This window comes from Lampris incognitus, chromosome 18, assembly GCF_029633865.1.
Source record: "Lampris incognitus isolate fLamInc1 chromosome 18, fLamInc1.hap2, whole genome shotgun sequence".
Classification (NCBI taxonomy): domain Eukaryota; kingdom Metazoa; phylum Chordata; class Actinopteri; order Lampriformes; family Lampridae; genus Lampris; species Lampris incognitus.
The window spans coordinates 35692142-35718078 of NC_079228.1; the positions used below are offsets into that span (position 1 = coordinate 35692142).

The 25937-nt window shown below is 46.2% G+C and overlaps 1 protein-coding gene across 1 annotated transcript in view; it reads right to left on the reverse strand.

Moving 5' to 3' along the window:
• LOC130128439 (semaphorin-6D-like) overlaps positions 1-25937 on the reverse strand; it is a 187918-nt gene that overhangs the window by 128928 nt on the left and 33053 nt on the right. The window contains exon 2 of the mRNA XM_056298049.1: positions 13692-13855. The gene's annotated coding sequence lies outside the window, so the exon portion shown is untranslated. The remainder of the gene's footprint in view (positions 1-13691; positions 13856-25937) is intronic.

The following is a 25937-nucleotide window of genomic DNA, read 5'->3' on the forward strand; positions in this document are numbered from 1 at the left end:
CAAAGTAAACTCCAGAGAAAGCTCTGAGGTTTTATTTTATTTTAATCTATCTACAATAGTTGTTCTCAACCTTTTCGAGTTTAGACCCCCCCCCCCAAGTATAATCCGGTTTACCCCCCCCCCCCATATCACTGGGACATTTAACTCACACCATCCCAATGCAAACACATTGATCATTCATAAACTGTCCATGCGAGACTACTTAGGATTATAATATAACATGTAATATCATGTAATGTAATATATTATAATATGTAATATCATGTAATGTAATATATTATAAAATGTAATATCATGTAATGTAATATATTATAACATGTAATATCATGTAATGTAATATATTATAATATAACATACAATATCATGTAATGTAATTTATTATAATATAACATGTACTATTATGTAATGTAAGATATTATAATATAACATGTAATATCATGTAATGTAATGTAATGTAATATATTATAACATGTAATGTAATATATTATAATATAACATGTACGATGATGTAATGTAATGTAAGCTATCAAAACATGTAATATCATGTGATGTAATGTAATATATTATAATATTGGTTAAATGCAGAGAACAAATTTCATTTTAATGGTTTAATGACAAAATAAAATGGCTTTCTTTCTAGAGGCCAGCTCAAAGACAATCACACAGGTAACTATCAAATGTGGCATATACCAAGGTGATGCACTATCCCCGCTGCTGTTCTGCATAGGCCTGAGCCCCCTCAGTCAGATCATCACAAAGAGTGGACATGGATACAGGTTCAGAAGTGGGGTTCCCATCAGCCACCTCCTTTATATGGATGACATCAAGCTGTATGTCAGGAAGGAGCGAGACATTGACTCGCTGATCCACCTCACCAGGATCTACAGCAATGACATCGGGATGTTATTCGGACTGATAAATCCGGTTGAATGATGGCAAAAAGAGAAAAGGTTAAAAAAAAAAGAGAAAAGGTGGTGAGCACTGAAGGGGTTGAATTACCAGATGGCAGGATAACAGATATACAGGATCGTTATAAGTACCTCGGTATTCCACAGGCAAATGAAAACCACGAGGAGGCAGCAAGGAGGTCAGCTACAGCCAAATACCTCCAGAGATTGAGACAGCTCCTGAGGAGCCAGCTCAGTGGGAAGACCAATATCCAAGCCATCAACACATATGCCCTACTTGTCATCAGATACCCAGCTGGAATAATAAACTGGCTGAAGAAGAAGCTCAAGGTGACAGATATCAGGACATTGAAACTCCTCACAATGTACCGAGGGTTCCACCTGAAGTCCGGCAGCCTCAGACTGTGCGATAAGCAAAAAGATGGGGGCTCCAGGATGAAACGAGGGACATCCATGAGTACATCAGAAAGAGGGCCCCCAGAATGAACTGCTGAGTGAGTACCTCAGGCAGCAGGAGACAGCGAGTGCGGAGGAAATAGAGCAGGAGGTATCATGGAAGATTGAGCCCCTCCATGGGATGTAACATCTATTGAGAAATCCCACCAGTGGCTAGAAAAGGCTCTGATCATAGCAGCACAAGAACAGGCACTCAGGACCAGATCGATTGAGGGGTCTACCACACCAGACAAGACCCAAGATCCAGGCTGTGCAAAGATGCCCCTGAGACACTCCAGCACTTAGTAGCAGGGTGTAGAATGCTAGCCGGGAAAGCTACACTAAAAGGCATAACCAAGCGGCTGGGATAGCGTACAGGAACATTGGCACTGAATACAGACCAGAAGACCCCAAGTCCAAACGGGAGACATCGCCCAAGGTGGTTGAGAATGACAGAGCTAAGATCTCGTGGGACTGCAAGTTCCACACCGAAAAGCAGGTGCTGGCTAACCAACAAGATGTTGTGGTGGTCAACTAGGAACAGAAGACAGCAGTAGTGATGGACGCGGCACTCCCGAGAGACGGCAACATCAGGAATTAGAGCACGAGAAGCTAGAGAAATGCCAAGGGCTGAGGGAAAAACTAGATCAGATGTGGAAGGTCAAATTCACGGCAGTCCCAGTGATAATAGGAGCACTAGGGGCTGTGACTCCCAAACTGGGAGAGTGGCTCCAGCAGATTCCAGAAACAACATCTGAGGTCTCTGTCCAGAAGAGTGGCATTCTCTAGGGACAGCTAAGATACTGCACAGAACCCTCAAACTCCCAGGCCTCTGGTAGAGGACCCGAGCTTGAGGAAGACAAACACCACCCGAAAAAGACATGGTCACACAAAGTGCAACCTGGCGTCAAAGGAGGTTTTCTGTTCTTTGGTGGACACAGTAACACACATACCTCCTGGAGGAGCAAGAGGGGTGTTGGGGGGAGTTTAGAACACTTGAGCACTTCACAGTCAGAGGATTTTTTTTTCCGGTGGGGGAGGGGATCTGTTTTAATCTAAAGACAGACGTACACACCAGCACCCCCCACCCGACCAACTGCTCCAGTTCTCGGTCTGTAATACACAAACACACACACACAAACACACACACACGTGGCCATAGAGATTAACTCTTGCGGTCCTCCGCCATGTAAACACTTGGAGACAACAGTCCTCCCTGCTAGTTAATGAGGCATCAAACACATCGGTGAACATATTCAAACTTCAGCGCGTCTTATCTAAAGTGGAAAAGACGATTTCATCGGTTCATAAAGATCACATCCAAAAGAATCCCCGGGCTGTCACGGAAAATGACTGACAGCACAGTAGCGGGTCTGACAAGCGGAAAGCGAGGACTAGATCAAGATAGAGTCAATAAACTCAAAGAATATAGCAGAGAGGGGAGATGGGAAAGGGCCATTAGAGCTGAACCGTCCATGAACGAGGCGACCACAACCCTGCTGTCTGCCGACGGCCAACACAGATGTCCACGACTGTTGGCTTAGTTAAGTCCATTAAAGCCGTTTAGACTGATTAACCTTACATCCCCCGCTGACATCCAATCACGCTGATTCTTCACTAAATCCACCGTCTGTGTACGGGGCTTTACATTGCCTGCGATGGACTGAATCACTTCCTCCTCGCCCTTCTACCGGAGCCCAGTGTAGAAGAGGAAGTGTGGAAGTGTTCTCCTGTTGCCCCCAATGATCCAAGTTGATGAGAACAAAGTACATGAGTCACGGGCGTCCGGGTAGCGTAGCGGTCTATTCCGTTGCCTAGCAACACGGGGATCGCCGGTTCGAATCCCAGTGTTACTTCCGGCTTGGTCGGGCATCCCTACAGACATAATTGGCCGTGTCTGCGGGCGGGAAGCCGGATGTGGGTGTGTGTCCTGGTCGCTGCACTAGCGCCTCCTCTGGTCGGGTCGGGGTGCCTGTTCAGGGGGGGAGGGGGAACAGCGTGCTCCTCCCACGTGCCACGTCCCCCTGGCGAAACTCCTCACCGTCAGGCGAAACGAAGCGGCTGGAGACTCCACGTGTATCGCCGGGGGCATGTGGTAGTCTGCAGCCGGGGCAGAGGGGGCGGAGCAGAGCTCAGAAAGCACGGACGAGTGGGGTAACTGACCGAGTACAACTGGGGGGGAAACGGGCGGAAAAATACAACAACAAAAAAATCGGTCGGGTATATGAGCTCCATGAATTGGCAGAAGAGTGTGCGGGGGGGAGGGGCAGCAGTGACCAGCACAGCTTGGAAGAGTGGGGTAATTGGCCGGATGCAATTGGGGAGGGGGGGGAAGCGGGGGGGGGGGGAGTGCACGAGTCACAATTGTCCATTTATCAACACAGCTGACTGGTTCCCCTCCTTCCCTTTACCCAGCATACACACACACACACACACACACACACACACACACACACACACACACACACACACACACACACGTTGTATCTCCTTGACTTCAGTGAGACCAGCAGTGAGACATGACTCAGGACACACAAAGCCGGTCCACCGTTCTCCTCCCTCCCTTTATACTCTGCTGCCTTTTTAATTCGCTGTCCGTTTTGTCATTACCCGTTGTGTTGTCTGTGTGATGGATGAGCACCGTCAAAGAATTTCTGACACATTGTTCCAATAAGGCTTCTTGAATTTGTCTCTCTGAGGAGGAGGCGGTGAAGAAGATGAAGACGGAGACAAACACAAATGCGCAACACTTTACAGAAAGCAGCGACGAAAATGTGTTAACAGTTGCATGAACTGCATATCAGAGAGACGGAGAGAAAGAGACAGAGCGAGAGACAGAGACAGACAGACAGAGACAGAGACACAGAGAGACAGAGAGAGAGACAGAGAGAGACAGAGACAGAGAGAGACAGAGACAGAGAGAGAGAGAAAGACAGAGAGAGAGAGAGAGACAGAGCGAGAGAGAGAGAGACAGAGACAGAGACAGAGAGAGAGACAGAGACAGAGAGAGAGACAGAGACACAGAGACAGACAGAGAGAGAGACAGACAGAGAGAGAGACAGACAGAGAGAGAGACAGAGAGAGACAGAGACACAGAGAGAGAGAGAGACACAGAGAGAGAGACAGAGACACAGAGAGAGAGAGAGGGACAGAGAGAGAGACAGAGACACAGAGAGAGAGAGAGGGACAGAGAGAGACACAGAGAGAGAGACAGACAGACAGACAGATAGAGACAGAGAGAGAAAGAGAAAGAGAAAGAGAGGGAAATGAAAATAGGACAAATAACCAATCGAAACCCTGCATACTGAGATTTGCAAGTGCATTCTCAGAGTACACAGGACCACACCCAACAATGGATGCTGAGCAGAACTAGGCCTTTTGCCCCTGTTAATTAAGATGCAAAAAAGAGCAATCAAATTGAACAAACGCCTCAAAGCAAGTGACCCTAACTCCTACCATAACAAAGCTCTCCATCACCAAGAGGAAAACAAAGAGAGGAGTCCCCTCGGCCAGCTGGCCCTGAGGCTCACATCAGCCAACAGCACAAGGCATCAGGACAGTGCTCACACAATCTGGCCCAACCAAGTTATAGCTAAAGAGAAAGAAAATTACATTAACCATTGGACATCCATCCATCCATTATCTGAACCGCTTATCCTGCTCTCAGGGTCCCCACGACCATTGGACATCTATCACAAAAACTCGAAGCAAACTTCGATGTTATTTGTCTCTAAACAGACGGTACATGATGGCAGACGATGTGACCAGCGTGGCTGATCAGAAAGTGAGAAAGACGTGAACTATGTACAGACTCAGTGAGCACAGCTTGGCCATAGAGACTGGCTGACACAGGAAGACCTGCCGCCTACAGAAGACAGACAGGCTGTGTCAGCTCTGTCCACAGAGACAGGTGGCGACACAGCAACACTTCCTGCTACAATGTGGCACATATGAAGACCTAAGAACAAAGTTCTTTACAACAATTGAATGTAAATTCTGAGACTTTGATATGTTCTCTGACCAGACTAAAATGCAACATGTACTTGAGGACAATAGTGTCAGCGCCATAGATGCGGCAGGATACGTCAGGTCATGTCACAGCCTGAGGGACAACCAGCACAACACAGGACAGCTGTACTTGTCTCCTCACAACTCGTGCTCCACCTTTTGATCTACTTCTCTTTCTTTATTCTCATTGTTGTTGTTGTTTTATTGTTTCTTTATTGATCGGTATAATGTTGTGTTAATGTTCATTACTGTTAAATGTGTACTGTCCAAATATTTGCACAAATTGCACTTTGATGCTTTGGCAACATTGTTTTTAAAACTTTCATGTCAATACAGCCCTTTGAATTGAGAGAGACACAGACAGAGAGAGAGAGAACGAGAGAGAAAGAACGAGAGGGACAGAGAGAGAGAGAGAAAGAACATGATTTTGTCATTTCTCCCCCCCCCCTTATACACTTCCTTACGAAACACAATAATCCTGAGCAAAAGTCAAATTGGGTTCATACCAAATCATCGCACATCAGACCATATTTACACCCTACACACCCTGGTCAACAAATATGTTTATCAAAATAAGAACAAAATATTTGCATGTTTCATTGACTTCAAAAAAGCATTTGGTTCAGTATGTCACATTGATTTATTTTACAAACTATGTCAAAGTGGCGTAGGGGGTAAAACACACAACTTAATAAAATCCATGCATACAAACAACATGTGCAGCATCAAGATCGGACACAAAAGAGAACATTTTTTTCTCAAGAATGTGGGGTGAGACAAGGCTGCTGTTTATCACCTGCCCTGTTCAACATTTGTATTAATGAATTGGCCACCATGTTGGAACGGTCCACAGCGGCTGGTCTTACACTTCACAACTCGGAGATCAAATTCCTGCTGTACGCAGATGATTTAATGCTGTTAAGTCCAACAAAAGATGGACTTCAACAGTTTGAACATACTTGAATGTTACGGTCAGACCTGGGCCCTGGCAATTAACATCCAAAAGACCAAAACAATGATATTTCAAAAAAGATCCAGATGGCAGGGAAACAAATGTCACTTTACAGTTGGAACCCATACAATAGAAAACTGTTTGGAATATAATTATTTAGGCTTGAAAATAAGTACCACTGGAAATTTCAGCCCAGCAGTCAATGAACTGAGAGAGAAAGCCCGCAGGGCATTTTATGCCACCAAAAGACAAATTCACATTCAGGTTCCAATGTTAATTTGGCTCAAATTACTTCAATCAATGATAGAACCCATTCTGCTCTATGGAAGCGAAGTGTGCGGCCCACAAACAAACCGAAACTCTGAACAATGGGAAAAACACTCAACTGAAAATGCACACACTGAATTTTGTAAAAGCATCCTGCAGGAGCACAAGACAACAACTAATAACGCCTGCAGAGCTGAATTGGGTAAATTTCCATTATTATTGAAAATCCAGAAACGATCAATTAAATATTGGCCTCGTCTAAAAGAAAGTGACCCCCACTCCTACCACCACAAAACCCTGCAGAGCCAAGAGATGAGCAAAGACAAAGGTCACCTCACTCAGCTGGTCCTGATGCTCCGTTCCAGTCCAAGCAGTGTTCTGCCTCAGGACCAGTCTGACACCGGGACTATCAGAGTCAACCAAACTATAACACAACAGAAACAAAAGTACCTCGCCTATTGGAACACAAAATGACACACACAAAGTAAAATGCGGTGCTATCTGGCCCTCAAAAGACGGTACACTGAGGCAACCTACCTGAGCACAGTGACTGACATTAAACACAGACACGTGTTAACACAGTACAGACTGAGGCTCATAGCCTGGCCATAGAAACAGGCAGGCATAAGAAAACATGGCTGCCAAAAGAGGAGCGACTGTGCCCACAGTGTCGAGGAACTGCTGTAGAGACAGAGCAGCACCTCCTCACACAGTGCCCAACATTTACACTTATCAGGGAACAATTTTCCCCAAAATTCAGCAATAAACATCCATATTTTATTAAATCAGATAAGGAAAAACTAAAAATTGTACTGGGGGAAATGAAAGAAAGTTGCGTTCTCGCAGGACAGTTTATCTCTGCCTGCCATCACATGGGGGAATCAGAACGACCTGCTGATCTACACCAGGCATCAGTTTTAAGTTACCTTCTGTTTATTTCATTTATGCACTACATGTATATATTACTGTCTTCTTTATGTATGTATGTCTTTACACTTTCATGTATTGCTGTCTTTATATAGTAGTATGTAACATTCGTTATTTGTGCAATGCTTTGGCAATACTGTATTTTGTTATAATCATGCCAATAAAGCAAACTGAATTTGAATTTGAGGGAGAGAGAGAGAGAGAGAGAGAGAGAGAGAGAGAAAGAGACAGAAAGAGAGAGAGAGAGCAATTAGAGCACATGATTTTGTTCTAATGACTGTAAAATCAACAACATGGAGAGAGGGAATGACAAGGAGGGAAGGTATTGACAGCGAGAAAGAGAGATGACAGGAGAACAAAAGGAGTAGATGGAGAGGGCTTGTTTACAGTGGGAAAGAGGAAGAGAGAGAGGGGAAGAAAAAAGCCACTCTTAGTGCTGACGTGAGGACTGATTTCAAAAGAACTCTCAACAGGCCTTTGACATTTGTAGGAAAAATTTGGAGCCAACTCTCTATTAAGATGAAGAGTCTTTTCTCTTGTCAGGCTCACTGGAGAACAAAGCCGCCATCATCAGCCTCCATTATCCTCATTCTGCCGCTGCACTTCCCCTGCAGCGGCTGCTTCCCCAAGAGGAAGTGACTGAGGACGAAAAACAAATAAGTTTTTCAACGTCTGCTTCCAACAAGCTTTGATTTTGGAGATATCAATTTGCTTCCATATTTGAATACGGGCTGCAGGTTGAGGAGGGTCTGGAGAGGTGGAGGTATGCACTGGAAAGAAGAGGAATGAAAGTCAGTAGGAGCAAGATGGAATACCTATGCGTGAATGAGAGGGAGGACAGTGGAATGGTCAGGATGCAAGGAGTGGAGGTGACAAAGGCATTTGAGTTTACATACTTGGGGTCAACTGTCCAAAGTAACGGGGAGTGCAGGAGAGAGGTGAAGAAGAGAGTGCAGGCAGGGTGGAGAGAGAAGAGTGTCAGGAGTGATTTGTGACAGAAGGGTATCAGCAAGAGTTAAAGGGAAAGTTTACAAGATGGTAGTGAGACCAGCTATGTTGTATGGTTTGGAGACAGTGACACTGATGAAAAGACAGGAGGTGGAGCTGGAGGTGGCAGAGTTGAAGATGCTAAGATTTTCATTGGGAGTGATGAGGAAGGACAGGATTAGGAGTGAGTATATTAGAGGGACCGCTCAGGTCGGATGGTTTGGAGACAAAGCAAGAGAGGCAAGATTGAGATGGTTTGGACATGTGTGGAGGAGAGATGCTGAGTATATTGGGAGAAGGATGCTGAATATGGAGCTGCCAGGGAAGAGGAGAAGAGGAAGGCCAAAGAGGAGGTTTATGGATGTGGTGAGGGAAGACATGCAGGTGGCTGGTGTGACAGAGGAAGATGCAGAAGACAGGAAGAAATGGAAACGGATGATCCGCTGTGGCGCCCCCTAGCGGGAGCAGCCGAAAGTAGTAGATTTGAATACGGGCCGCCTGTTTGAATCCTGGAAGAGGCCAAAAAAATGCAGAATGTGCAAAAAAAACCCCCAAAAATGGTATTCAAGTTTAAGCTACACACCTGTGCCGTTGCCCTGAAGGTGACCCTGAACTTTGACCTCCTCTAGCTTTGTGTCCCATTTGGAACACAAATGTTATTGACAACCTTTTAGCATGTGCTAAGAGGTTACAGTTCTCATTCAACATTTTGTAAATAGTGTACTTATCATATTTCCAGTGTTTCCCCATTATTGGGCTTTATTGCACCTTATTTTTATTTTACCTTTTATATATCTTTTATTATTCTTTTTAACTTGTCTCTTTACCCTTTACTGTTAATTTTCCCCTCTTGCACCAACCTACCAAGAAAATTTCCTTGTAGCTATGTTCTTGAAATACTTGGCAATAAATCTAATTCTATAAGCAGTGTTAGCTCATGTTAGCAATGTTAGCGCATGTTAGCAGTGGTAGCACATGTTAGCGGTGGTAGCGCATGCTAGCAGTGTGTTTGAATGTTTGTAATATTTGCTGTTCTTCCACTAAAGACGTGAAGGAAGAATTCTACTATGACAACAGTTGTACCGGAATGAAGAACTCTGTAGCCAAGTTTGAACTTTGCCAATTTGATGTCAAACTCACTTTTAATTATATTTTTATATATTTTTGTTTATATCTTATATTATATTTTTATATTCATCTAATATTGGAAGAAATGTATAGTAAAAGAAGCTTCAGTTTCTCCAACACCAGTGTTAAAAATTTCAAAAATAAAAAAAACCCAAAAAAAACAAAAACAGGAATACAACCTGCAGATGTTAGTGGCTGTAAAACTAAAGAAAGCCCTGAAGGACCCAAGTCCTGGAATGACTTCAACTATACATGAACTGCCGTTAAAGCTGAGAGACAGACAGAGAAAGAATGAGGTCACGGAGGAGAGACAGATAAAAAAATGAAGTTGGATCAAGGCAAGAGACAGTAGAGAGACTACATAAGATACAAGGACAGAAGAATAAGGGTGAGTGTGAGTGTGCAAGAGAGAGAGAGAGAGAGAGAGAGAGAGAGAGAGAGAGAAGTTTTAAACCCTCTGGCATTCAAACATCCAGAATGTAAAAATATCAACCTGTTACAATATATAGTACTATGCTGTCACAGATAACACACACACACACACACACAATATTCTGCCCTCTGATTTAAGTCAGTCAAATGTTAATGTACATTGTTTGTGGTAACTGACCATAATTCATGCTGAAATGTACTATCCAGATAGATATGCAGTAGCACATCGGTTTGCATCGAGCTCATGATTGAACTTTATTTTGATACGTTGCAAGAGATATGCCGTGACCTTTATTTTGATACATTACAAGAGCTATCCTGTGTATTGCGCAATAGGGAACCTCCAGTAGTAGACCAGTCGCGTCTCCCTTGTCTTACACTTTTCTCACGCCCTCGAAAGCAATGGCTTTCACTCATAAAGTTCCACTTGTCATGCATGAGGATTGTCACCAAAGGAGCAAGGTGCTCACTTCCTGGCTCATGAAAATCAATTTTGGCTGGCTGTTAACATACTAGCTGTACAGAACACGTTGCAGGAACAGTACCGTGAAAAGGCATACCATCAGCGGGTGCAAGAAAAAATACAAGGCCACAGCCATGGACTGACTCCAAAACCAGTGTCAAAAATGAAAAGGCTAAGCCAGAAGCTAGCCTCATGCGTTCATCTTTCTCCAAGTCGTCAGTCAAAGCTGCATAAAGAGCTGGCTCTAAACGCTCATTTTCTTCTAAGTCATCCATCACCGAGGCAGCCGCCAGGGCCAGAGCCTCAACTGAAACTGTGCTTACCAAGATGGCCTATGCTAAAAAAAACAGCTGAAAATCAAAAAAGGAGAGTTAGGCTAGATTTAGGCTCGAGCTAGAAAAAGCTACACTAGAAGCAGACATCTTTTGGAGATTGAAAAGGACGCAGCAGCTGCTGGAGTTAAACATGAGGTCTTAGAAGTAGCTGCAACTGTGGAACATAAAGACATGCCAAGTGTAAGAAGCGCCATCCTGCCACAAGTGGTCCAACAGAGAAGAGTATGTGCAAGGCCAAACACAGCTAAGTACTCAAGCTTCTGCTTCATCGCCGCATAAAGAACTCTTACAGTGTGAAAAATCCCATGCTGCAGACATCACCCGGGGTCACAGTAGAAGGGTCCATGTGCAACGTCTTCACAACCTCAGTGAATGAGCATACACGTGCAACTGATCACCTACTTACACCGGGCCACTAGATAACACACAGAAAACATGATCAGCATCCTCCTCCTCATGACAACAACTTACTTGCCAAGTTTCGAGCACGCAGAGAGTTAGTGACTGCTACTCTCAAAATCTGATGACACACCAGAGAGTTTTAGGGCATGGCAGCATTCATTCCTCAATGCATTACCGGGCTTGGAGCTCACTTGTAGCAAAGAATTGGACCTCGTGGTAAAGTGGCTCGGTAAAGAGTCATCCGAGCACGTTAAAATAATTTGCGTTATTCATGTCTCAACCCCCAGGCTGCCCTCCAGCTGTCTTGGGACAGACTTCAAGAATGCTATGCTACACCATAAATAGCAAAGAAATGCCCCAAGTAAAAGACCGGACAGCTACCGCCGTCTGTCTGCTAAGGACAACACAAAACTGAGAGAACTCAGTGATCTTCTCATGGAGCTGCTGGCAGATAAAAATATCTACCTGGCCCCGCCTACCTTGACACATCTTGGGGGATAAAGCCCATAGAAAAGAAATTGCCTCCAGGACAAATGGCTCCTCACCAGTTCTTGGTACAAGGAACAGCACAGAGTAACCTTTCCCCCCTTTTTCATTCTATGATGATTTTGTCTATGGCCAGGCTAAGGCCAGAAATGACCCAAGCTTTGTCTTGTTAATCAGCAGCCAGTCTTGCAGCAAAGGTGAGAGAACTCTGTTAAGACACAGTCGATTCAAGACTGCTGTATCCGTGCATAAGACAGATCCTTTTCCAACTGTTGACACAGGTCCTACAAGTACAGCAGAGACTGAGAGGAAAGACAGTGATCCTGTTCGATATTGCCCTGTTCGTAAGAAACTCGTCCTCTGGTTAAATGTAGAGCCTTTAAAACTACAAACTTGTTAGAACAAAAAGGCATCCTGAAAGAACACAAGTGGTGCTTTAAGTGCTGCTCTCCAAACCACTTGAATAAGGATTGCCAGATGAAGCTGAAATGCAGTGAGTACGAGAGAGAAAGACACTGCTCTGCAGTGCATCCCGACACTGCCCAGCCTCCTCCTCCATCGCCCATACAGGAACCAGATTCAGAACCACAAGGCAGCACTCCACTAGAGGTGACATCATGGTGCACCAAGGTGTGGTAAAGGCAGCCTTACTTGGTCATGTTCAAAGGTGTGTGCTTGGTGCGGGTCTTCCCTCAGGGCCAACCAGAATGCTCCAGCAACATGAACGTCATACTTGATGACCAAAGCAACTGCTCATTGGCCCGCTCTGAATTCTTCCACATGTTTGGGATCGAAGGCAGCCCATCACCACATCTGATGAAGACATGTGCCGGCACGATGGATGTGACTGAAAGGAAAGCAGAGGGCTTCCACACTGCTGTAGGCATTCACAACTGCGGCAAGGATGGTTTGCAGGTCTTCTGGTGTGTGAGCTACAAGAGCGCAGTCATCGGCGTACTGCAGCTCAAGGACCGGCACTGCAGACAACTTGGTGGTTGCCTGGAACCTTCGGATGTTGAGGCGGTTTCCATCTAGTCTAAGGTCTATTGCGACCCCACTACTGCCTTCCAGATCTTTTTGAAGAGGTTTTGTGACATACAGGAGGAAAATGTTGAAGATCCACACACACACACACACACACACACACTGGATTTAACATAATATGAGCTATGGGCTTAAATGTTTGAACGCGTTTAAGCCTAAAGACACAGAGTCAGGTTATGTACTTTAATGATTATAGAATTCACGCAAGTATAGAAAGGATGAGGATGATGAGGAGGATGAAGATGGATTTTGGAAAGATAAAAATGTATTTAGATACAGCCTCAACGATCCGGTTTAACAGGATACATGACAATTCACAGTGAGCTTTCTACTACCCCCTTTCTGCCGTCTATTTGACAGACAGACAATAGAAATTGACGGGCTGCACATCCTGAGTCGCTGTACAGTGTTTGATTGGATAAAGAAAGGAGAACACAGAGAGGATGGAGGCCATTTATAAGGGTGACAGAGGAGACCCGGAGAGAGAGAGACTAAATAGACTGTAAGCATCTCTCTCTCTCGCTGTCTCTCTGTCTGTCTGTCTTTGGAAAGCTGGTTAGATTGCATTTGACATTACATCTCGTCTTGTATTGCCAGCCATCATGTCAGTGATCCCATTTGGTTGAAAGAAGTAAAACTGAAGAACTGTTAAAATCATGATGCAGAGAGGTTTCCCCCATCTGACTGGAGAGTCTGACGTCGTACCCCATGTCGTACATAGTACTGAACGTAATTGGGATTGTAAATCCTTCTTGGGCTATTTTGTTATTCAGGGCTACCTTAATAAATCTGACTTGACTTGTGTTAAAGACAAAGTCTAGAGCATTTCAACATCTAGAAAGAAGGATGTTCAGGAACAGAAGACTTTTCCAGAAAGGGTCAAAGCTGAAGAGATGGAGAAAGAAGGAAAGACTCACCTCGGATTCAGAAACGTCCAATCACAAAGACCTTTACAGGACGGCCAGTCAGCGATTACAACTTGTCCAAACCAGCAAGGAGGAAGAGGAAGTCCGGACTTGGTTCAGCATCAACTCACTCGTAGGATCCTTTTTCGCTCGAGACGTTTGTGATTTTAAAACTCCTGTGAGCAGAGGAGGAGAAAAACAGAAGGAGAGGAAGATTTAGTGATGTAAGAAAACCTTTTCTGTGCCGTCGCTAGTCAGGCGTACAGACCTGGCATGCCAGTCGGGCAACAAACCAATGAATCAGTCCAGTGTTCCCGAAACACGGGCTCTACATGTTAACGTTCAGACAGGTATTTGGTTTTACAGCAGGTCATAAGATGCCGCGTAGATGGAGACACTGGAAATGTTCTTTCAACACCATCAGATCTGACAGGAGCAGAGGGTCTTCCAGCAAACCCACCGACTCAAACACGGCAGGACGGCTGCAGATGTTCTATGAAATTAATCTGTACTATCGTTCTTTTTAACAAGACCGGAAAAGAATCCCATTGAGGCCATATTTTGAGCACGTCTTATCAAATCCACCTGTTTTTTTTTTTAATAAAGAGGACCCCATGAAAATATCAGTCTGCTAAAAAAACAGCAAAGCCAATCTGCGCTCCCTGACGCACCGACGCCTAGCGGCTGAGGCCGTATTACAGGGTCAATGTAAACCAACCGGGGATAGCTGGTGACACCTACTGAGAAGAATTGCTTTAACAACCTCATGGGCTGGTCAGGACTATCTAAAGGTAGTGCACTAGAACTCCCACACAGATTCACTATTTTTAGTAGTGGATTGACGAGAGATAACTTATGAAGAAGTGTAAAAAGAGAGACTATTTTAGAAATCTGAGGCTCATTTGTTTGGTTGAATGTTGGAGTCCCGGCGGAGCGGTGGTCTGTCAGTCGCGGGGCCTCATTCTGCTTGGCTCGGGTCCCACGCCTGTGGGTGCATCTTGTGCCTGCGCCTGTGGGTCAGTGATGGAGTCTTCGGACTCTACCTCCTCCACTGAGGACGTGTTAAGCCTCCGACAGACTGTGCGATTTGGGCCGTGGCGATATCTTTGGTCGTGGCTCCAAAACGGTGGTCCTACGTCGCACTCCGAGACAGGTTCAAAGACAAACGTATACGGCGATATTTTGGATTCAAGCTCAGCGACATTGAGCACGGCAACACGACAATATATATATATATATATATATATATATATATATATATATATATATATATAAATTTGTTTATTATATTGCAATATTGTCCACAATAATCGCAATATGACTTTTTCACCAAATCGTGCAGCACTACTGCAGACCCGTCACAACCTGTTCCAACTCCTCCCCTCTGGTAGGCGCTACAGAGCACTGTACCCCAAAACAACCAGATATAAAAGTTTCTTTCTACAGGCTGTCATTCAAATGAACGCGTAACACTGTCAAATAAATCCAACCATGTTGTATATACTGTACTGTACTGTACTGTACATAAACTGGTACACTCTGTCATGTCCATCCACCTCAGACATGTATGTAAGTGCTAAGGTTTATTTCAGCATCTCTGATATATTCTCTGCACCACTGAAGGTTATCACCTCTTATTTCACCTGTATAAGTCAATCCTTGTGTATATATGTGAAGATTGTTGTGTTGTAGTGTTGTTATTCTATGTTAAGTACACTGAGAGAGCCACGAAACCAGAGTCACAGTCCATGTAGTGCAAACCTACATGGCCAATAAACCATGATTCTGATTCTTTAGAACTGTAACCTATAACATACACTGTTTTATGTTTTTATCTAAAGTTAAAGCCGCAGTAATCAATACATAAGCCTATAATTTCTACAATTTTAAACCCACCTCCACCCCTTATAGAGGGACTTCATTTATGCCCAATTATATCCAATTAACATCTATTCTTACATAGACTGGTATATTAAAGATTTGCTACCTGCCTTCATCCAATATAGTTTTCCAGTCTACTAACAGTACTATTTTCTATTTACATGGGGTAATGGGATCATGGGCTGCAGTGCCTGGACCACTGGGCTGCAAGGCAGCCGCTTGGGAGCAGTTGCATGTTCACTTGGTCATGGGGTGTCTGCACTACTATGGGGCCTGTGGGTGGCTGCAGAGCCTGTCTGCTGCCCGGAGGCATTATGATAAGTTTCAGATCTCCGACACCGGAAATTATTTGGACTACCCTATACGCTATGCTACTGTTGGGTGAAGGAGAGGGAGAGGTGGGAGGCATGTCCAGAGGCAGCGGGAGAGGAGGAAGGGTAGGAGTGCGGAGGTGAGAGTCGGAACTTTGAATGTCGGCGCTATGACTGGTAAAGGGAGAGAGCTGGCTGATATGATGGAGAGAAGGAAGGTAGGTATACTGTGTGTGCAAGAGACCAGGTGGAAGGGGAGTAAGGCCAGGAGCATCGGAGGTGGGTTCAAACTCTCCTACCATGGTGCGAAAAGGATGGAAATGACTGGCAGATACATATTTCAAGAGGGAGCAGCACAATTTTGGTTCGGATCAAACTGACGTTCGGACAAAAACGAGGTAGGTGTGAAAGCGCCCTCTGTCTAGGACACATTAGCATACAAATTCCCTGTGTGGTATGCCAAGCCTGTGGACAGCAGAGGTAAAAAAAAAAAAAAGAAAGAAAAGAAAAGAATGTTGGGAGTCAAACTGAATGGCGTTTGACAGGAAATTCCTGAGTTTGTCCGAAACACTTCTCAGAGGTCATGTGTATTTTTGGGAACATTTAAAGCAGTTTCCCACCAAATGACTGGGAGTCTGTTAAGCTAAAATGATCAAACTGTTTACAACAACGAACTAACATATTCCCACGTGTATTCCAGTTTAGTCATCATTAGTAACCATATAAACTGGTATCTAATCGCAGTCTCTATGTCAGCCTGACAGCCTGTCTCATGTGAACACGTTCCCCACTGCTGCAGCACTAGAATCAGATCTAACTGATGCTGGCTGGTTGTGAAGACCATGAACACTGAAATATACAATACTGTAACGTGCGTGGATAAGTAGACACGCTGGCCGGCAGATCTGACCCTTTAGTCTAGCGGTCAGCGATGTCCCCTGCGGTGCGGGCGAGACGGGTTCGCGTCCCGGCCGCGGCAGTTCCTGTGGTTGCGTTGTCCCCTGAATTCGCTACAATACAAATTAGAAGGGCGGTTAGAGATAGGGTGAGGAGCTCGGAGTGTCATCCAGCTTCTGATGGCTCACTCCTCAGACCATTACAGGACTAATCCTTCTTAAAAATGTAAGCTATTGTAGCGAATGCGGGGGACAACGCAACCACAGGAAGTGCCGCGGCCGGGAAGCGAACCTGTATCGCCCGCACCGCAGGAGACATCGCTGACCGCTAGACTTAAGCAGTCCAGCTCCTTCACGCCTCAGGGCGCATGCGCTTCCGATGGCCTTACGGTCAGATGAGGCCGTCCTTGATAAACAACAGCCTGCTGTTCTGGCGTTTCCCTGGACGCTGAAGCTGCATGGCGGGCGACACCGCTTGGCCCTGGCACCAAACCTGTCGTGGTAATAACACAGCCCGCTGTCACGCTGGCGGCGGGCAGCCACCGCAGCCGCAGTGCCCGCTGCGTCCTCCAGCGGCGGGGGCGAGGTCTGGGTGGGGAGCATCGCATGAACGAACCGCTGCCGGTAGGCGAGGAAAACCCTGTCCGCTGCCGCACCCAGAGCGCGGTAGCCCCACACCTCGGGCCGTCGTCCGGGCATCCAACGCCGCCACCACGTGGAAATACCTCGTAACGTCCCGCCTTATTCCTCCCAGCTCGAACCGGGCTTCAGTGTGCTGAAACCAGGCGGGGACTGTGCTGCCAAAACTCGGGCAACTTCACTGTCACTGCTGAGATGCAAGTGTAACCGGTTATTTTCTTGCCCGGTGCGGGATTCGACACGGGGTGTACTGCACCACAAGGTGACATCACTAACCGCTCGGCTAAAGGGTCAGACCCGTTAGCTAGGGGCTAACGTGTCTTATTAGTAGTTTACACTAGCGCTAACATGAGCCACACCGTTAGCATCACTCGGAGCCGGAGCGGTGTCGTCGTCGCTTTGGGTCGACATGTTCATCGTCAACGTGCGGGGGTCACCAATGGGGGAGTGCAGGAATGAGGAGACGGAGAGCTCGAGTCAGTTCCGTTTACTCGCCACAGAAAACGACACCGATACAGCGCAATCTCTCCTGGCAACCAGCTAACCGCTAGCTAGGCTGCTGCAAACATGGCTCCGCCCCGGAAACTCTAAGCAGTGCCTACGTCACACTCTGAACGCCGGCCTTAAAGGAGCAGCAGCCCCTGGTGAATCTACCCTCAATTGTGTATCGCCACAAGATGATGTTATATGAAGAAATAGTGCAGTAGTTTGTAAGAATGAAAAATTACTTTTCAGTGAGGTGGATCTAGATTCACATGATGAGGTCGGGGATGGCACCGTACTATGGCGACTCGCTTACGAGCTGCTCTCGCTTTGTTGTTTGTCTTGGTGTTATATGTCGCTTTTGTTGCACAAAACACATCTTGCACAATTACCTATGCTCGCCAAACGTTACTGGACACAAGATTAGAAGTTCCCAGCAGCTGGAAGCCATGGAACCTGCTGAGAGAGATTACCTACAACAAACAGCCAACACCGTAGAGTAATGGCTGCAGGATGCGCTGCCAGAGGCGAGGTAAACGAGGTGGCGCCCTGGTGAGGCTATGATGGCGTCCTACCCAGTCCCTGATTCCCAGAATACTGCAGTCTAATGTCCAGCCCCTCGGCAACGGGCTGGAGGAACTTCATCTCCCAAGGGAATTCCCCTGTGTGTTGTTAACTGCTGTCTACAGACCGCCTTAAGCTACTGCTGCAGCAGCGCTGGACGAACTATGGAGCCATTAGCAGGCAGCAGAACTTGCACACTGAGACTGTTTCAACTGTGGTGGGGCACTTTAACCACTGCAACCTGAAATCTATGCTGCCCAACCAGAGGGAGTAAGTCTGTCAACCACTGTTACCCCACAGTCAAGGCAGCTCACAGGTCTATCCCACGACCTCACTTTGGGAAATCCGACCACCTGCCAGTGCTCGTTTCTTGTCTACAAATGGAAAGTGAAGTGCACACAGCCCACTGTGAGGACAGTACAGTGCTGGACAACAGAGCATGAATCCAAACTTCAAGGATGTTTTGAGTCAACAGATTGGTCAATCTTTAAGGATTCAGCCTCAAGTTTGGATGAGTACGCTCAATCAGTCACCGACTATGTTAGATTATATGTGGACAACTGGATCCCAGTATGGACCATTCACTCCTAACCCAACTAGAGGCCCTGGACTAACAGTGACATTTGCCTGAGGTTGAGGGAGTGTACAACTGCTTTTAAACAGGAAAAGGAATGCTACAAAAAATAAAGAATAAAAAATCCAGGTACGACTTAAGGAGAGCCATCAAAACCACTAAGACAATATAGGGCCAAACTGGAGAATGACTACAGTGGCTGTGACTCACGCCGCATGTGGAGGGGGCTGCAGGCGATTACGGACTATAGATCTAAACCCAGTGTGGCTATCAACACCTCTGTCTCTCTCCCAGATGAGCTTAACAACGCTTATGCCCACGCTGAAGATCACAACTTGGATCCAGTGACAGCAGCACAGTGCCCACCCGATGAAGTCGCTCAGGTGACAGAGGCTGATGGTAGTAAAACCTTTAAAAGGGTTGACACTCATAAAGCTGCTGGCCCAGACAGCATCTCTTCCTGTGTCCTGAAGGCATGTTACACTCAGCTATCTCAGGTTTTTACTGACATTTTTAACCTGTCCATCATTGTGTGTGGTTCCACTGTGTTTTAAGAAAACCATCATTGTTTCTGTACCTAAGAAAACACCTGTCTCTTGCTTTAATGATTACTGACCTGTTGCTTTGACCTCTGTTAGTGCCTGGAAAGATCGATAATATCATGTATGAAATATAACATTCCTGTTAGCCTTGACCAATTAGTTCGCCTACTGTTCCAACAGACCTATAGATGACACTATCTCACTTGCTCTGCATACTGATTTAGTACACCTTGATAAGAAAAATACCTATGCCAGAACACTGTTTATTGATTACAGCTCTGCTTTTAATACAATTGTACCATCCAAACTGGTGTTGAAACTCGGAGGTCTCGGTCTGGGAAACTCTATCTGTAATTGGCTATTTGATTTTCTGACAGGGCGGCACAGTGGCGCAGTGGTTAGCACAGTCGACTCACAACAAGAAGGTCCTGGGTTCGAACCCCGGGGTAGTTCAAAATTGGGGGTCATCCCAGGTCGTCCTCTGTGTGCAGTTTGCATGTTCTCCCCGCGTCTGCATGGGTTTCCTCCAACAGTCCAAAGACACGTAGGTCAGGTGAATCGGCCATACTAAATTGTCCCTAGGTGTGAATGTGTGTGTTGGCCCTGTGATGGCCTGGTGGCCTGTCCAGGGTGTCTCCCCGCCTGCCACCCAATGACTGCTGGGATAGGTTCCAGCATCCCGCGACCTGAATTTGGATAAGCGGCTTGGATAATGGATGGATGGATGGATTTTCAGACAGGCAAACCTCAGACTATGAAAACAGGTTAAACATACTCATCTACATTAGTTGTTAGGACCGGTGCACTTCAGGGCTGCTGTCTCAGTCCCCTATTGTACAATCTGTTTACACACGACTGTTGCAAATATGACAACAGCATCATTAAATTCGCAGATGACACCACAGTTATTGGACTAATAATCGACAGTGATGAGAGGGCCTATAGAAGGGAAGTGGAAATTTTAACCATATGGTGTCATGATAACAAACTCTCTCTTAATGCCAATAGGGAAAAAGAAACCATTTTTGACTTTAGAAAGATCAGAGAAAATCCCATTCCTATTTCCACCAACTGGTCATCTGTTGAAATTGGACAGTTTTAGATTTCTCGGTTTACACTTCAGAGACACCCTCAGTGAGGGTGCTGTGCATCCTGAAGAAAGCGCAGCAGGGACTGTATTTTCTGAAGCGTCTCAAGAGTTTTGGCATGAGCACCAAAACGCCTATGAACTTTTATGGCAGTACCACGGAGAGTGTCTTGACAGCTGTATCACAATGTGGTTTGGCAACCCGACTGCTCAGGACTGCAGACTGCTGCAAAGCCCCGTAAAGACAGCAGCAAAAATCACTGGTATGGAACTACCACAACTCCATAATATTTACAACCCCTTGCTGCAAAAGGAAAACCCAAATCATCATTAAGGACACCAGCCACCCGTTCACCTTCTGTTGTCACACCTTCCACCTAGAAAACACTAACGGAGCATCAAATCACACACCACCCGTCTCAGTCATCGTTTCCTTCCACAGGCAGTCAGGCTGCTGAACAGCTGATACACCCATATGCACCTCACATTGTTGTATTATCCTGTACTGTTCTATATTGTGTATATAATATATGAATTCACTGTATACATACTCTGTTTTTATTTTTTGGAATGTTATGTCCTTTTGTCCCTTGTCTTAAGACACAGAGAGTCAGAGCACCAGAATTTCATTGTCTTCTAAATAAATATGACAATAAAGTTGAACTTTTGAACTTGGTATTGATAGTAAAAATATGTAGAGGATAATAATAATAATGGAACAGACCCAAAATGCAGAATCTGTGGAATGTACGAGGAAACCATCGACCACATTGTCTCAGGCTGCCCGGAACTGGCAAAGGCCGAGTACATGTACAGGCACAACAAGGCAGCAGCATACCTGCACTGGAAGATCTGTAGGAGTTACAAAATCAAGACGACTGAGAAGTGGTACGAACATCAGCCAAAAACGGTCACTGAGAACAATGATGTCACCATCCTCCAGGACATGCCCATCCACACTGACAGAGAGATAAAAGCCAACAAGCCCAACATCGTTATCAGGGACAGGAAGGAAAAGGGCTGCATGTTCATCAACATGGCAACACCATCCGAAAAAAACACCTCAGTGAAAGTCACAGAGAAGCTGACCAAGTACAAAGACCTGGAGACTGAAATCAACAGGATGTGGCGAATGAAGACCGAAACAACACCAGCGGTTATCGGAGCTCTAGGACTCACGAAGAAGGGAATGGAAAAGTTCACCAACCGTATCTCAGGCAACATCAGCATCCACGCAGTCCAGAAGATCGCCCTACTCGGGAACAGCACACATACTACGATGAGTACTGTCAATCAAGTGACATCCGCCCTATAGTGCCTCAGGTCCATAGTCTGGACCCGGCTCCACAGGATGTAAAACAGGAAACAGGAAAGAAATAATAATAACGTGCTAAGTGTAAATGTCGGTTTTTGGTGTTCCTCTCCATAGAGTCCCGGTCATTCTGTGCTCAACAGCATCAGTAGCATCTTCATGAGAATTCTCTTGGTTCTTTGGTTTCACATTGTGGAAAACGAAACACACCTTCCAGCTAAAGTCTGACCCAAAATGAGGAAATGATAACACGAGCACAATGAGTTGTGGGCACAGAGCCTGGCGATGGCCTCAGGCGAGCTGCAGAGGAGAATCCTATGAACGGCTTACATGAGGCCTGAAGCTCCTCTTTAACACGGGCCGAACAACATCAATGAAAGCCTCAGACACTTATCCCACAATGCATTGCATCATGTCATTACTTATTTAACGTAGCTCAGAATTGACTGCAATGGCTTTCATACCAGCAACCGCGTAGAAGGGGGGGTGGGAAGTAGAATCAGACTTCAGGTGAATTTTCAGGCCTATTTTGGTCCAAATGCAACCACGACTTTATAAAGAATCTAAAGTCAAACTGTTCAGGAAATCTGAGCCGAACGCCGCGGCAGCTGAAGACACTCGAGAGGTGGACGGGTCGGAAATGACTCGTCTGAATCCAAGGATTTCTTAAACTTCTCTAAAAAGTTACCTTGTTCGCCATTTCCGTTTCAACTTCGGTTTATTTAAAGTCCAAATCACACAAAGGGGCTCTGTACGCTTTACAAGGAAGTAAAACAAGAAACACACACACAATATTACTTTACAGTTCACTACAGGAATGATTTAAGATATGATTAATCAATGCTCATTTTGCCTTCTGAACACATTTAACGTAACGCTTAAAGACTTTTTACAGCGTGCTCGTTTAGAGACAAAGGGAAGACACTGATGGACGTCTGCAGAAGAGACGGGGTGGCTCTTACAGAACGAGACCGACTTTAAAAATGACGCGGAAACCTGAAAGCAAATCTGTAACGCCACACGTGAGGGACGCCGGTCCTCCGCTGTGTGAAAACTGTGGTGGTCAGACTGCAGACGCCACGGCTTCGGCACAGCGCTATTCACACTGGCTCAACACAGCGGGCAGCCGCAGCCTCCTTTACATCAAAAACTCACAAGAACAACAATACGACACGACATGACACGACACGACACGACACGACACGACATAATGAAGAATTTAATCCAGACAGCAGCCTGGAGCCGCCAACACCCTTCTAATATTATGTACATGTTTAATATGGAAGCACTGGCCTCTCTATTACCATCTGGTGCTGGGGTGAGGACACACACACACATACAGACACACACAGACACACACAGGGCTGGCTGTCTGCCCACGCCAGTGTGTGTGTGTGTGTGTGTGTGGGGTGGGGGTGGGGGGTTACAGAAGCCGCAGGGTCTGCAGGCTCAGTGTGGGAGCAGATATTACACTGTGGATCAAATTGAATTTGTCCTTTAGCAGCTTCCTGATCGGACATGGAGATGTCCAGACAGATGAAAAGAACAGAAATGTTTTCCAGCCCAGGGATTTGTCTCTGTGGTCCGGAGCCAGCCGCTCCGCGCCAAAGGATTTAGCGCTCCTCCCTGCAGATTATCTCCACATATGATTTAGATGGATTACACTTGCAGATGACATTTAGACGTTTCTCCGGTTAAACACGCTAAAATAATGGCTTTATTGTCGAATCCTCGCCCGGCTAATTCCCCGCCCGTGTGAGCAGGCGCTTTATGTTCTACCACGACTGCCACTAAACCGAACACAGCGTCTGGGCCGTTAACTTCAGGAATCTCAGCGATGGGAAAACCCAAAACACTCAGAATAAATGGTCACGTGTTTATTGAACACAATCGCCGAGTCACTAGATGTCACACACAGACACAACACGCACACAGACATGGAGGGTGATGTACGGTACAGCCGAATGACGGGCTGCCACCACTGCAGCGATACTGGAGTGGTACTGGAGTGGTACTGGAATGGTACTGGAGTGGTACTGGAATGGTACTGGAGTGGTACTGGAGTGGTACTGGAATGGTACTGGAACGGTACTGGAGTGGTACTGGAACGGTACTGGAGTGGTACTGGAATGATACTGGAGTGGTACTGGAATGGTACTGGAGTGGTACTGGAATGATACTGGAGTGGTACTGGAACGGTACTGGAGTGGTACTGGAATGATACTGGAGTGGTACTGGAACGGTACTGGAGTGGTACTGGAATGGTACTGAAGTGGTACTGGAATAGTATTTGTGTGGTACTGGAATAGTGCTGATGTGGTACAGTAATGATACTGAAGTCATACTGCAATTATACTGGAAAAGTATCAGATTCAACTACAGAAGACCCCCCCCCCCCCAAATGCTGAGGCAAACAAAGACCTGGCTGATGTCCTGAATGTCTTCTATTGCAGGTTTGAGAGAGACAAATTAACACCCCCCACCCCACCCACCCACCCACTCCAGTCTAAGGACAACAGCCCCCATCACACCTCTGGTAACCCCCTACATTGGTGATGGTTGAAGTGAGTTACTCCTTCAATATGAAGCGTTTTGGGTGTCTAGAAAAGTGCTATATAAATGTAATGATTATTATTACACCTCCCCACCCCCCACCCCGATACTCGGGCTGCGTTCAAGATACATGTAGAAGATGTGAGCCGACTTTTCCAGAGACAGAAGACCAGGAAAGCACCGGGTCCAGGCAGTGTCTCCCCATCCTGTCCTAAAGCCTGTGCTGAACGACTGGCTCCAGTCTTCACGCAGCTCTTCAACAGATCCCTGTAGCTGTGTGGAGGCCCCTCCTGCTCAAACGCTCCACCATCATCCCGGTCCCAAAGAAACCCTCCATCACAGGACTGCATGACTACAGGCCTGTCGCTCTAACATCTGTGGTCATGAAGACCTTCAAATAACTGGTGTTGGCCCAGTTGAGGAATGTCACAGGACACCCGCTGGACCCCCTGCAGTTTGCCTACTGGGCAAACAGGTCAGTGGATGATGCAGTCAACATGGAACTGCAAAACATCCTGCAACACCTTGACTGCCCAGCGACATCTGCAAGGATCCTGTTTGTGGACTTAAGCTTGGTGTTCAACACCGTAATTTCAGAAATCCTCCCCTCCAAACGCTCCCTGCTCACTGTAACCCCCACCATCTGTCAGTGGATCACCAGCTTCCTGACAGGCAGGAAACAGTGGGTGAAGCTGGGGGAAGTCACTTCTGGTATACAGACAGTCAGCATTGGTGCCCCCCAGGGATGTGTCCACTCCCCACTGCTCTTCTTCCTCTATGCCAGTGACTGCACCTCCAAGGACCCAGCTGTTAAACTACTCAAGTTTGCAGATGACACTTCCATCATCGGACTCATCCGGGATGGCAACGAGTCTGCATATCGGCGGGAGGTTGAGCGGCTGGTGCTCTGGTGCAGTCACAGCAACTTGGAGATGAACATGCTCAAGACTGTGAAAATGATAGTGAACTTTAGGGGACACCCCTCAGCACTGCTCCCCCTCACAATATCCAACAGCCCTGTGTCAACCGTGGGGACCTTCAAGTTTCTGAGAATTACCATTCCCAAAGACCTGAAGTGGGAGACCAACATCAACTCCATTCTGAAAAAGGCCCAGCAGAGGATGTTCTTTCTGTGGCGACTGAGGAAATCTGGTCTGCCAAAGGAGCTGTCGAGCCAGTTACTACACCGCAGTCATTAAGTTTGTCCTGTACACATCCATCACGGTCTGGTTCAGCGCAGCAACAAAAGAGGATAGGAACAGACTGCAGCGAACAGCAAGGACAGCAGAAGAAAATCATTGGCGCTCCCCTGCCCACCCTGCAGGACTTCTACACCTCTAGAGCCCGGAAATGGGCGGGCAGAATCAGCAGACCCCCCCCCCACACACACACACACACCCAGGACACAGTCTGTTT